At 39.3% G+C, this 12,195-nt stretch overlaps 1 long non-coding RNA gene across 1 annotated transcript; it reads left to right on the forward strand.

The window, feature by feature from the left end:
* The first annotated feature begins 3,214 nt into the window (after window positions 1-3,214).
* LOC134432568 (uncharacterized) lies at window positions 3,215-12,195 on the forward strand. Its single transcript, XR_010031364.1, has 3 exons — window positions 3,215-3,335; window positions 6,183-6,245; window positions 11,922-12,195. It is a non-coding gene; the product is annotated as an uncharacterized LOC134432568 (long non-coding RNA).

A 12,195-nucleotide genomic window follows, 5' to 3' on the forward strand; every position in this document is an offset into this window, starting at 1 on the left:
TTTTGTACTGCCCGATTTAGTTAAGGTAACTGATGTCCCCAATGTCTTCTGCACAATGCAAAACACCTTCTGCAAGTGCTGACATGCTGGCATAACCTGTATTCCAAAACCAAACCAAAACAAAAAACGCAGAAAAAGAAAAAAACCCAAACAAACAAACATACAAACAAAGAGGAGCTTTAAAGAGTTAAATAATTTGAAATGCCACAAAAAGTGCTCCCACAGTTTTAAAATGTTAATCAGTTATGAAAGTGTAAGTCGTCCCCTGCTGATAAAGAAAATGAACACAGGAAGAAAGGAAAAATTGGAGTTTCTGAATTAAGAATCTGTGTGGCTTTTCATCAACACTTGGTGGGCAATCCAAAGACTCAAGCCTGTTACCTAGCAGACTGCTGTACAACTCTGCATTTTGCATTACATATGCATTCAGAACCATGGTGCCTACCTGTGTTTCTGTGGTAGCCATTTTTGCTGTGCAGGTGCTGCGGATGACAGAGGAGAGCACTGAGACATTTAGAGGTCTTTCTGAAAGCACCTGAACTCACTGATTGCTTTCATTGCCAATTACCATGATTCTTAGACAGTCCTGAGGGAACTATCACCTGCCCTACATCCTTTGCTCTGGCTGATTTAGCTCAAGTGGAGTAAGAGACAAAGAAACCGGGAAGTTGTTACTGCTCTGTGGGTATTTGCAGAGATGGATCCTGGATTCCCATCCTGCCACCAATGCCTCTGTGCAGAATGAAGGGGAGATCTCTAAATTACATTAACTTTACCTCGCAGTACATGTGCAAAGAGATTTTGTCATTATTTTGTTTTGGGAGTCCTTTTTCTTTTGGTCTTCAGCCTGACTTTTTCTTGATATTTTTAGTTTTTAGAGCTTAATTTCATAAGGTGAGGGCAGAGGTGGTTAATTATGAAGAACCAAGATGATGAAAACCCCATTCAGGGGGAAAGCCTTCACTGTAAGAAGCACACAACATAGTGGTTTTCCCTAGATTATCTGTTATAACAAAGCTGGGAGAGAGATAAAAAAACAGTAAATATAAAGCATAGTTTTCTTCTTTTGCTGCAATCAAAAAAGATGCCTTAAACTTGCACAAAGACAAAAATACAGAAAACAGACTTTTCTAATTTTAAACTGGCATTTGCTTGTTTATTTTAAATATGTTGCATTTTATAAATTCAAAACTTGTGAGCTCAAAGTGGGATGCCTCTCATGGCCCCAAGCAAACATCTCTGATTTTAACATCCTATTATGCATGGATGAAAAGCTAAGCTAATAACTAATTTTCACCCTCACAACACAGCCATCTCTGACAAGATTAAAAGCGATTGTTTCTAAGGGATGTTTACTAACATTAGCTCAAAGTGGACAAGTGGGCAAGTCAGGAGGCAAAGTGCAATCTTGCATTAGAACATTAGAACCAGGCAATTTTGGTACTGCACATACGAAAATACACCACATTCGAAAGAGGGGAAAAGACAATGGGCAGAGACCTCATCATATTAATTAAGTAAAAGCAACATAGGAAGAGACTAAGGAAATGCCTAAACATATTATAAATGAGCATTTATTTTCATGCTGTCTGTGAATATTACACAATCTTTCTTCATCTTTATGCCCAAACTGGATGTGTTATGTATCACCAACACTCTCAGCATATATGAGAGTTTGTGTAACAACTGTATAAGAGAGAATAACTTCTTCCACATTCATATGAGCTCACATACAGAAATTTACCTCCTTAAAATGAAATAATGTAAATAATTTTCATCTTGCTAAATAGAACCACTTAAGGAACTCTCAATAGAAACTGAAATGTTACATCTGGTCATGTAAACCATTCCTTTGTTCAACTTCTTAACAACTGCTGTGTGTGCACTACCTTTTAGCTTAGAGAAAATACATATCTGTTTGTTGTCACTAAAGACACTATGGTACTTTCTATGGAGATGCTTGTGAATGTCAATATCAAAGTTAAACTATAGCTTGGGTATCAAGGTCTACCTAAACTTTCCCATGAGGTTTGTCTGAGGCTATTCTCTGTTTCCTTTTCTCTGCAGGATGACCATGCAGTGCAGCTCTGAATGGCCTAATAATTACCTCGTTTTATCTTGTGCTGTATGCAACTACATCTCAGTGGAGAAATTAAAGATTACTCATCCACGTTTTCCTAGTTTTGTTTTTGTGGTTTTGTTTTATTTGGTTTGGATGTTGGGGTTTTTTTGTTGGCTTGTTGTGAGAAGCCAATGAGTTTTGTTATGCCTCATCAACGGTTGTCAGAGGCATATGGGGGTCGGGTTGCACGTGTGCCACGTCCCGGAGACGGCCGGGAGAAGAAGGAGGAAAGCCTTGTCTCTGGGGGTGCCTTTGCCTGGCACCATTTCATGTCCCACGGGGGACAGGCAGTCAGCAAGGGAACCCCGAAGGCTCTGTACCCAGGGACGCTCTCCCGCCAGACGGCAGAAGGTCTCTGCCCGCGGGCCGCGCTGGCACACCGGCCTGGGCCGTGCTCTCCTGTCCGCAGGCGGCCCTGGGGAGGAGCGGGGCGCATGGAAAGGAACCGCACCCCAAGCTCCGGGGGCTGTTCTGTCCCTTGCCTTTCGACTCTCTTGGGAGGGCTTTTCGAACTCGCTTTTGGAGTCCTGCCTCGCTGGCCCTCGCGTCTGTGCTGCTTCCCTGAGTCCCTGGCCAGGCCCGGCCCGCTTCGTTCCAGCGGCCTGACCCTGCGTCCGGCCCTGCCGCCTCCGAGCCTGATCAGGCCGCTCCTGGCCGCGACCTTGCCCGATGCCCTCCCCTCGTGTCCCGCCGCCCTGCCCGGGCTCCTTCCTGCCCGATCCCCTCCCCTCGTGTCCCGCCGCCCTGCCCGGGCTCCTGCCCGATCCCCTCCCCTCGTGTCCCGCCGCCCTGCCCGGGCTCCTTCCTGCCCGATCCCCTCCCCTCGTGTCCCGCCGCCCTGCCCGGGCTCCTTCCTGCCCGATCCCCTCCCCTCGTGTCCCGCCGCCCTGCCCGGGCTCCTTCCTGCCCGATCCCCTCCCCTCGTGTCCCGCCGCCCTGCCCGGGCTCCTTCCTGCCCGATCCCCTCCCCTCGTGTCCCGCCGCCCTGCCCGGGCTCCTGCCCGATCCCCTGCCCGATCCCCTCCCCTCGTGTCCCGCCCGCAGGGGCCGTGCCCAGGCCGGCAGCTGCACAGCGCCGCCTCAGCGGGGACACGGCCCGCACCTCCGGGGCTAACGCCCTCTGTCCCTCTGCTCCTCTCGCCCTCTCTCTCTACAGCCCCGCTTCTTTCCCATTTTTCTTCTTGCTCTATCTTCTCTAGCCCTCTTAAGTAGGGTAAGTCCTTTTTATTTTGTCTTTTTGTTACCCATAAACTGTTCTCAGACACAACGTTTTCCTCGTTTGGCTTAATTTGGTTCCTGACCATGCATTATTAAAAGAACTCATTGCTGTTCTCCACACTGGAACACAGCACTTGGGTTTTGGGGATTTTTTTCTGAAGTTCTATGCACCTTTAGAAGGCCACTGAGATTTCAGGGCTCTAAAAATTCTCTTATTCATTATCATTACCAGCAACATAAAGATGCTATTTAAACAGAAAACAAGGCTAAAAATCCTGAATAAGAGAAAAGACGTCAAGAAATCCCCCTTATAATTACTGATGACTGCAGGTGAAATTTAACTGTAAGGTTGACACATAAATTGATATGGCCATTACCAGACACTGTGCAACTTGTGATGTATCTCTTAGTGGCAGAATAGATAACAAGATCAATTGCTCATTTCAGCTGAAGAGACAAGAATGCCCTAGACACAAAGGAAGAAAAAAAAAATGGAGCAAAAAGGGGAAAAAAAAGGTAGAGGTAGTGGATATTGCCTGACCAGTACCGAATTTACACCACTGTACAAGAAGCAACTGCAATTTTTATCAATGCAGTTAAGACAGATTTAAACTAACTCTGATGTCAGTGGCAGGGTAGTTGTAGAGATGCAAACTTAATTAGTTAAAGGCATGAACCATGCTCATTTTTCCATGGTTTGCACCTTTCACTGAACTCCAGAGAGCCACTGTAACACTACTTATTATTCAAGAAAGTTTATTCATAGCAAAACTGAGCATTTCTTTCAATATTGCTGTCACACCTGGAGTGTGACTTTTTTTGCCTCTGTTTGAGTGGTACAACCATCTGGAAAACGAATATACCTGCCTTGTTGAGGATTATCCATTTGTTAAAGCACCTGCCTGGAGCATGGCCCACAACACCTGACCTTCTGACCTTCAGTTCTGAGTGATCCCACAGTCTCAGGTAGTCAGCAATGACAGAACAGTTTTAGATGGCTCTAATTTATACCAAACTCAATCTGGCCTCTGCCAGTCCCAAAATCACAGGACTGTAAAAATAGATCCAGGCCATGCTTTTCCCACCTTTCCTTGTAGCTCAGGCAGACAAAGAGCTTATCCAGCAGCTGTACAGCTACTGATTAACTCAGAAAAGTCTCTTCTAAAACAATTTAGAAATTGGACCAAAAAATAAAAATGGTTGATATTTAAGATATTGTATCTGAGAACTGAAATGTGAAAGCCTAGAACAGCAACCTTAGAATGCACCCTTTTCCCTTTGTTTATTTTTCTTTTTACTCAAGAAAGAATAATTTCTCAGGGAACAAAACACACTTATTTATAACACAGTATGTAATCAGTTCAATCTACCCTCTACCAATAGAAACAACAAAATTTCTACTCAGAACACTGAACAGAAATACATTAAAAACATGACATGGGCCCTTCAGAGGTTTTCAATTATTAGTTTTCTTGCATTGCACAAAAGTACAAGCTGTCATTGTATAGTGGCTTTTTAAAATTCAGAGTATGAAATAGATGAGTTTTCTCCATACACAGATGTTAAGCCCTACCATTGCAAGATGCAAACTCTCCCTCTTTTTAATCTCCTTGCTTCTTTAATGATTCCTGAATACTACAGTTTACGTAGATGGAAAATATAACAACGAAAAGCATCAGAGCCCATGGAGCAGGATATGGATCTTTGAGATGCTCTATTTCTTTTCCAGGCTATGTCATTAGCTCCCCATGTTGCCACCAATGGGTCATTCTGTTTGGCTACTTTGGGCTCCCTGTTATGCAAAGAGCAACAAGACCAGTCATCCATGTTTTGAAAAATGCTGAGGAGATAAAATTGGATTTACCTATTAAAAAATTAGACCGATACTGAAATTCAAGACTGAAATCTATAAAATACTTCTACTGAAATAAAATTCATTATAATAAATGTTATTCCTAGTAAGAATTTAAATGCAGATAGTTATATATAACTTATTTAGATTGGTACTTTTTATTAAGTATATTAAAAAATTCTACTTCATATCTTTATTTAAAGTTGACAGTAAAGCCAAATGAACTTGTCACCTAAATTTGTTTCTGTTTTTGGAGGCTACCATGTCTCTGAAAGTCGCTAGTGTGGTGATAGATTCTAAAAAGTGCCTGTTAATATAAAATGTTTGTGAACTTCACCCAGTACATAATTATTTATTAAGTTATTTAGACTAGGGAGAACAGTATAAAAATTATAAAACCTGTAGTCTTGAGTCATAGACCAGAGTCATCTTGTGCACAGAGTTCAGAGGTCCCTGCTATGTCTTTCAGCTTCAGGTAAAGACGTCCTTAACCACAGTGACTGGGAACAGTCTACGTCTTCACACTTCCATAGGAATTAGTACCTTCAGCATAAGAATGTGAAAAAAAACTAGCTTAAGATGTGGTGCTTGGCACATAAACCTTTCCAAGATTGCAGGAATATCACAGTGTGTGAATTTGTCTTGCACTTTTGTAGTCAGCCACCCCTGGGAATATGATATAGGACATATACTTTGTTTAAAATTAATACAATGTATTTTTGGCTTGCAATGAGTACTTTCTGCAATTAATGCAGCAAGCAGTTTATTGTCAAAGAAGTTAAAATAATTGTATGACAAGGGTGGACTCTTAAAAGAATTAATTCATACTAACGCTGCTATAACAGCAAACAGCAAAAATTTGAACATTTCAATATATTTTCTAAAATATTAGCAAATGTGCTTTAGAAAAACTCTGTAGAGATTGGTGTAAAAACAGAAGTACTATGCTGATATGCTTTCAGCCATATGTTATGTTGTTTTATTTTTCAGCACATGTCATCAACAGTTTTCTTCTGGTATGATCAAAGAACCATACACATTCACTCAAATAAGGTATAAAGAAATCTGTGCTTCTTTTTTTCTTTAGTTTTCAATTCTTCATTTTGTCTGTTCTCTAAACAAGAAACCAGGAGTGTTCTCATGGCTAAGATGTGTATCAATTAAAAGTGAAGTATGTGCTCTAGGAACACTAAAAACTTCAGCATCTTTCAGATATGTATATTAATGGTAGGAATCTGATTGCACTCCAGGGACATACTTTCAGTTGTCACAAAAGGAAAAATACATATACAAATAACTGGATTAAATAGAAGCAACTATTTTGTGTTAGCGAACTGAGCTTGTAATGGCATTCCTGTATACACTCTTAGCTTTCATTACTGGCTAGAGGAAAACATTACTATATGGACTTGTATTTTTCTGGCTGGGCTCCACAAGTGCGTCAAGATGAAAGGAACTTCCATTTCTGAAAGGACTTACAGTAATGGTGCAAAATCTCCTCATACTCACTAGTGCCAAAATTAGAGAGTGATGCAATAACATAAAGTCACCAGATATATTCTACCAACATTTTCCTGATGCCATGAAATTTCATAAGACAATTTGTACTAAGATGGAAAATCTTTCCAGGATGCCGGTTATATTCATTATAGCCAGTTTGCACTGGAACACCTATACCTTCAGCTCAGGGAGAAGGAACAGCCTCATGTAGGGGTAACTACTTTCCATACTTTGCATGTTAGATACTGAAAAATCATTACTTTGGCCAAAAAGTTATCTACCAGTGTTAAAAGAATGAGTATTTCTCAGAGCCTTTGTTTAAATGCACCATTCAGATTCTTCTCGGATGCCCTGTGATCATCTTCCTTCAGAGAATGAAGGTTGTATGGAAACTTCTTTCTGCAACTAAAAAATCAAAGGTTGCGCAATAAAAAATTTGTAGACACTTTGGCAGATCCACAATGCTGAATATGTGCCCTAATCTCCAGCATGCGGAGAAGGTTAAGGGAAAGGAGCATGAGCCTTGAGTCTTGCTTTCATACCAACCCCACTTGTAACTGTGCTCAGCACAGTTCAGCACTCTTGCAAAGCAGTATCAGAGCTGAATTTGTGCTATGTCTATGTACTACTGGTACTCTGCCCTTATATTTCTAGTTGTGGTTGGCAGTGTGACTGCTTCTGTGCCTACAGAGGAGATGGTTTTGGCCACGTTGATGTTCACAACAGCCAATATGACAAAACTATGTAAAAAAAAATAGCGTCAAATGCCTAAACTGTCCAAAATATTGCTTCTCTTAGTAACGTGCCACTATTTGACTTCAGAAAGTCTCAGGTTTGTGTGGAATAATCATGTCAGCTTCTCTAGATCTGCCACTACAGAGGTACTGCTTAGTCTATTTAGGACGACTATAAGCAGACAGAGTGTGTGTGTGCATGCCATGGCCACAGCAAGCTTGGAGCAGAGGCTCCTCCTGTTACAGCTGTGCAAGTGCTCAGCTGATTGATCATGGATTTAGAGAGTAACATGAGAGCAAGATACAAGGTGTACATGTCTAAAAACATAATGCACAAATGCATCATCACAGGGCATGAAACCTTTTCGCAGGATCTGAGGCCAACACTATTTTGTAGATTTGGTGCTAGCACAGACTTTTTTAAAATGAAGTTGAGAGTTTTATGACAAGACTTGAAGCTGACAATATAAGAACAATACCAAGTCGTGCAAAGTTGGTGTTAAAATTATAAGTACCAACAGTGTCATGCTGAAATCCTCCCTTCACCAATGTCAGCAAGGGTTTTACTAAGGACCTGAGAGGGCAAAGGACTTCAGGTTATGTTTTTACAGGTGATATAAAACTATGTGAGTCTTGACCTGCTCATTTCACCTTGCCTATGAGAGACCTGGAAACTTTTCAGTGATAGCATTTTTACACTAGAAGAACTGTTTAAATGCAAGTTTCTTAAATACTGAAGACCAGGCATACCTACATGTCTTTACATATATATGTCCAGCCACGGAAACTGCAATTCTCTTTAAAAATAAAAAAAAAGAGAAAAGAAAATCACATTTAAAAAAATATAGAGAAAGTGTTCAGCACAGATAGACAAGAAATGGGATCTAATATATAGCTTCTGAAAAGAACAGAGAAGTTAACTGAAGGATCTTGGCAATGTTCCAGTTCTAATGATTTAATTTTAGCTCTCTGAATTTCTTCTGTAATTTCATACAGATATAGAATTTTTCAATCCCTGTCCTAAGATGATGTGTAGATATGCTGTTCATTAATGAACAATGCCATTTTCCACTCAGGCAAAGCTTAAGTCATATATAAAAACTTATGGATTTTATCAAATTAGCTATTAAGAAAATGCCTTAATTCCAGCTTAGTCATATGTAACTTCTCAGATAGTTTCACTGGTAAAAAGGATCATGGTTCTCTAAAGCTCTACTTCTCTTCAGATTAAATATCTGAGATTTTGATATTATGATACACAGCAGTGGTATCTTTTGAATCAAATAAAAGGTATGTTTTTCAGATGACTACAAAAGGAATTGTGTTACTGTAGGTGAAAATTTCATATCACTAACATTGAACAACATGTATCTATCAAAAAAGAGAACAGTTTTTCCTGAATTTTACTCTGTCACTGGGTACATTTTTTTTTTTTCTGTTCAGCCTTTACTGAGTACATTATGGATTTCTCTAGGGAGCACAAAATGTGTTTTTTTAAGTAAACATGCAATGCTTTGATAAATAAAAACATTCAAATGAGATTGCTATTGGAGGGAAAAATCCACTCAGTTAAAACTCTTGTTCTATTGTTTAGGATAATAATAAAACCCTTTATCCCAAAAAAGACTGGAACAAATTGTGGCCATACTGCAGAGTTCTAAAAAACTAAACTGCCATATTGAATGTGTTCCCATAGGCTAATCAGAAAAAAAAGAGAAATTGTCTACAGCATACTGAGTGATCAATATTTTAATGCGGTAATAAAAAGAATCCTCAACTCTTCAGTAAAAATATTCCTGTATCACAGACATTCACCCTTTACTCATTCAATAGGAAACAAAGCAATCTCTAGTACAAACAAACCATCTTTTGAATATTGACCTGTGATGGTAAATTTCAGACCACTGCATGAAATGGTCTTAGCTAACTCCAGAGAATTGTTTTTACCCCAAAACCTATACTTCTTACCTTTTACTGTTTTAAATTACACCTTGAAATCTTATGGCTGTCCAGAGATTTGTCTTTATGGAGATAAACACCCAAATATCTACTTTAAAGTGAAAACCTTATTTTTCAGCTTTAAAACCCAGGTTGTAAGCCCAGTACTACAAGGCAATATTCACTATTCAGCAGTGCCTGTTATCTCCAATGGGCTCCTTGCAATTAATTTGAGACTGCTCTGTAAGTGGAAGATGCAGCATACATTTTTACGTGCATTTCCTGTGTACTTTACTAGAAGTGATAAAGTTGATGTTAAATGTAGTGTTGAGCAGGAGAGAGAACTTCAAAAATGTAACGTGTAGTAGCCCCATTGCGGTTGCCTGAGGCAAGGTAGTTTATAGCACTATAGATTTTACCCTTGAGAAAAATAAAATGAATAAATATGAGCTACAAGAATATGAGTCATACACAATAGAATTTGAAAAGTTTAAATAACTAAATAGGAATTAGTCAGCTTCTAGATAAGTGATAGTACCTCAAAATCCTGAGAGATCTCTTCCCCAAAATGACTTTCACAGAAATCTAAGTCCACCACTTTCAGCTGGATTGTGAGTTCCTAAATCAGGAGATCTGACCTCAGCAAGTTTGTAAAGGATACCTAAATCATAAACCTAACAATCTCCTAAAAGTCCAGCAAAGCATTTAGGCATGACCTTAATCATAATTGAGTAGTATTGTAGTGATTAGCTGCCCTGAATTAATAGCACAACTCATGGGCTCAAAGTTAAGTGAATACTTACAGCATTTTACAGACTCAGTTTCAACTATCAGATCAGTTTCCCACTGCTGCTTTTCACTACTGCTGTGGTTATTGTGAGACTAGAACAGGTGTAGATGTCTAAGAAATCCCTGCTAAAGTCAAGGGGCACACAAATTGCATGCCTTTGTAGGGTTCCTGAATTTACGTATGTAACCTTGGAGCCTCTTTCTGAAATATAATAAATAAGTTACAGATTCCACAGCCCTGTAATGCCAATTACAGCAAGTATTTTCACACTTCTTTAACCAAACTGAAAATAAATTGTTCAAAGCCAGACAGTGAGTGGTGAAGCTAGTATCAAGCTTTTGCTATACATTTATTTGATCCTCACTTTGCTTTGCTATTCAAAGCAAAAAGATTCAAAGATTTAAATATTCTTGTTTGACAAATCAGACTTTGGGCTGAGGTTATTGCATTTAAGATAATCTACTCTAGGTGGAGTAGTTCTAAAATTCTTTTCTATTTTTCTTGGGCCTTTAGTTTCCAGGATGGGAAGTAGGTGATGAACTTTTTCACTTGGAAACATTGTATCAATTTGTAGAATTCCCTAAGTGAAAGAATGTGCTACAGCGTGCAAGTACAAACCTCTCCCTCGAGAATCCAGAGGAAAAGCACATCGTGTTGGAGGGCGGTATGGACGGTCTTTGTTCAAGTGTGCTTCTACATACTATCTGTTACCAGAACTGTCCCTCCATCATCAGCTCTTTCTACTTAAAATGCTGATACCAGTGCATTGTCATGAGAATCTGCATTCTTCTCATGACACAAGTTGTGAGCTCTAACACTTTATTATATGAAATAGCATTCTAAACATTAGAATCCAAGGCACTTCTGTATGAATCAATTAGCAGTCTTGACCTCCTAACCATACTGCAGTCTGTAATTAGACAGTTATGTCTAGTAGACCCTATAAACTAGTACAATAGATGTGTGCACACTGTCCTCTAATTCAGAGTAATAATCTTTCTACAATTGTGTTCACTGTTGTTCATCTAACTTAAGGGGAAAAAATGAAATTTATCAATGCAATTGAATGAACCTAATGTTTACCTCTCCCTTACCATCTCATATTAAGAAATTACAGAGCATTTTTCATTATATCTGTTTGGCAAAACCTGTCATAAAAGGCTGGTCTAGAAAATAAGTGCAGAACATTTAAACAAAAACTATTCATGGAATTTGGTAGGTATACAATTTTATGAACTGTTTTCTGCTGTGTTACTGTATTAGGAGTCTCAAAGCTTCCTCCAGTTAAGGTTAATTTATTGTTTATATTAGCACATATGCCTTAACAACATAAAGAGCATTTCCCACAGATCAGTTGATAAGATGCAACATAGAGAAAGGGCCAAATAGTGATTATTACAGTCTACTTAGTGAAGCTATGACTACAATACTCTACTGCTGAAGTCAGTGAAAAGACACCAGCACAACACAGCCCCAGAAAATGCAAGCTGATCTAGCTCAAAAGATTCTTTGTTTAAGAGCAGCAAAAATTTCCAGCAACTATCTGAAGATGCATGGCATAAGAGAATGCAATTAAATAACAAAACAAATCCATTCTAAAGGACAATCATTATAAACCAGGACAGAGACACTTTGTTTTAAGTGCACACAATGAATTTTAAAGATCTTTCTTTAGAAGAGGAGTGGGATGATGACCAAGGAACTAGGGAAGGGCTAAGTCTTACTGTCTAAGGTCTACACTGTGTACTCTCTGTGTTATCTTTGCAGATGGAGATCTGCATAGTCAACATCAAGAAGGGATGAACTGACTGAAGGGAAAGTCGTGTGGAGACAGGAGGATGGTCCTGTTTTGGCTTTGAAGAATGACAGACTGGCAAAGTCTTACAACTGGAATTTTGAAGGACACCATAACAAAGAAAAATTAACTTTTGCCTGACTAAGGGTTATTTAAATTGTAAAGTGCACACTCTGCATATGTTAACAAGCTCAATTAATTACATGCTATAACATGTATGACTATTTTACATAACTCACTACCTTT

The sequence above is a fragment of the Melospiza melodia genome, chromosome Z, assembly GCF_035770615.1.
Source record: "Melospiza melodia melodia isolate bMelMel2 chromosome Z, bMelMel2.pri, whole genome shotgun sequence".
Lineage (NCBI taxonomy): Eukaryota > Metazoa > Chordata > Aves > Passeriformes > Passerellidae > Melospiza > Melospiza melodia.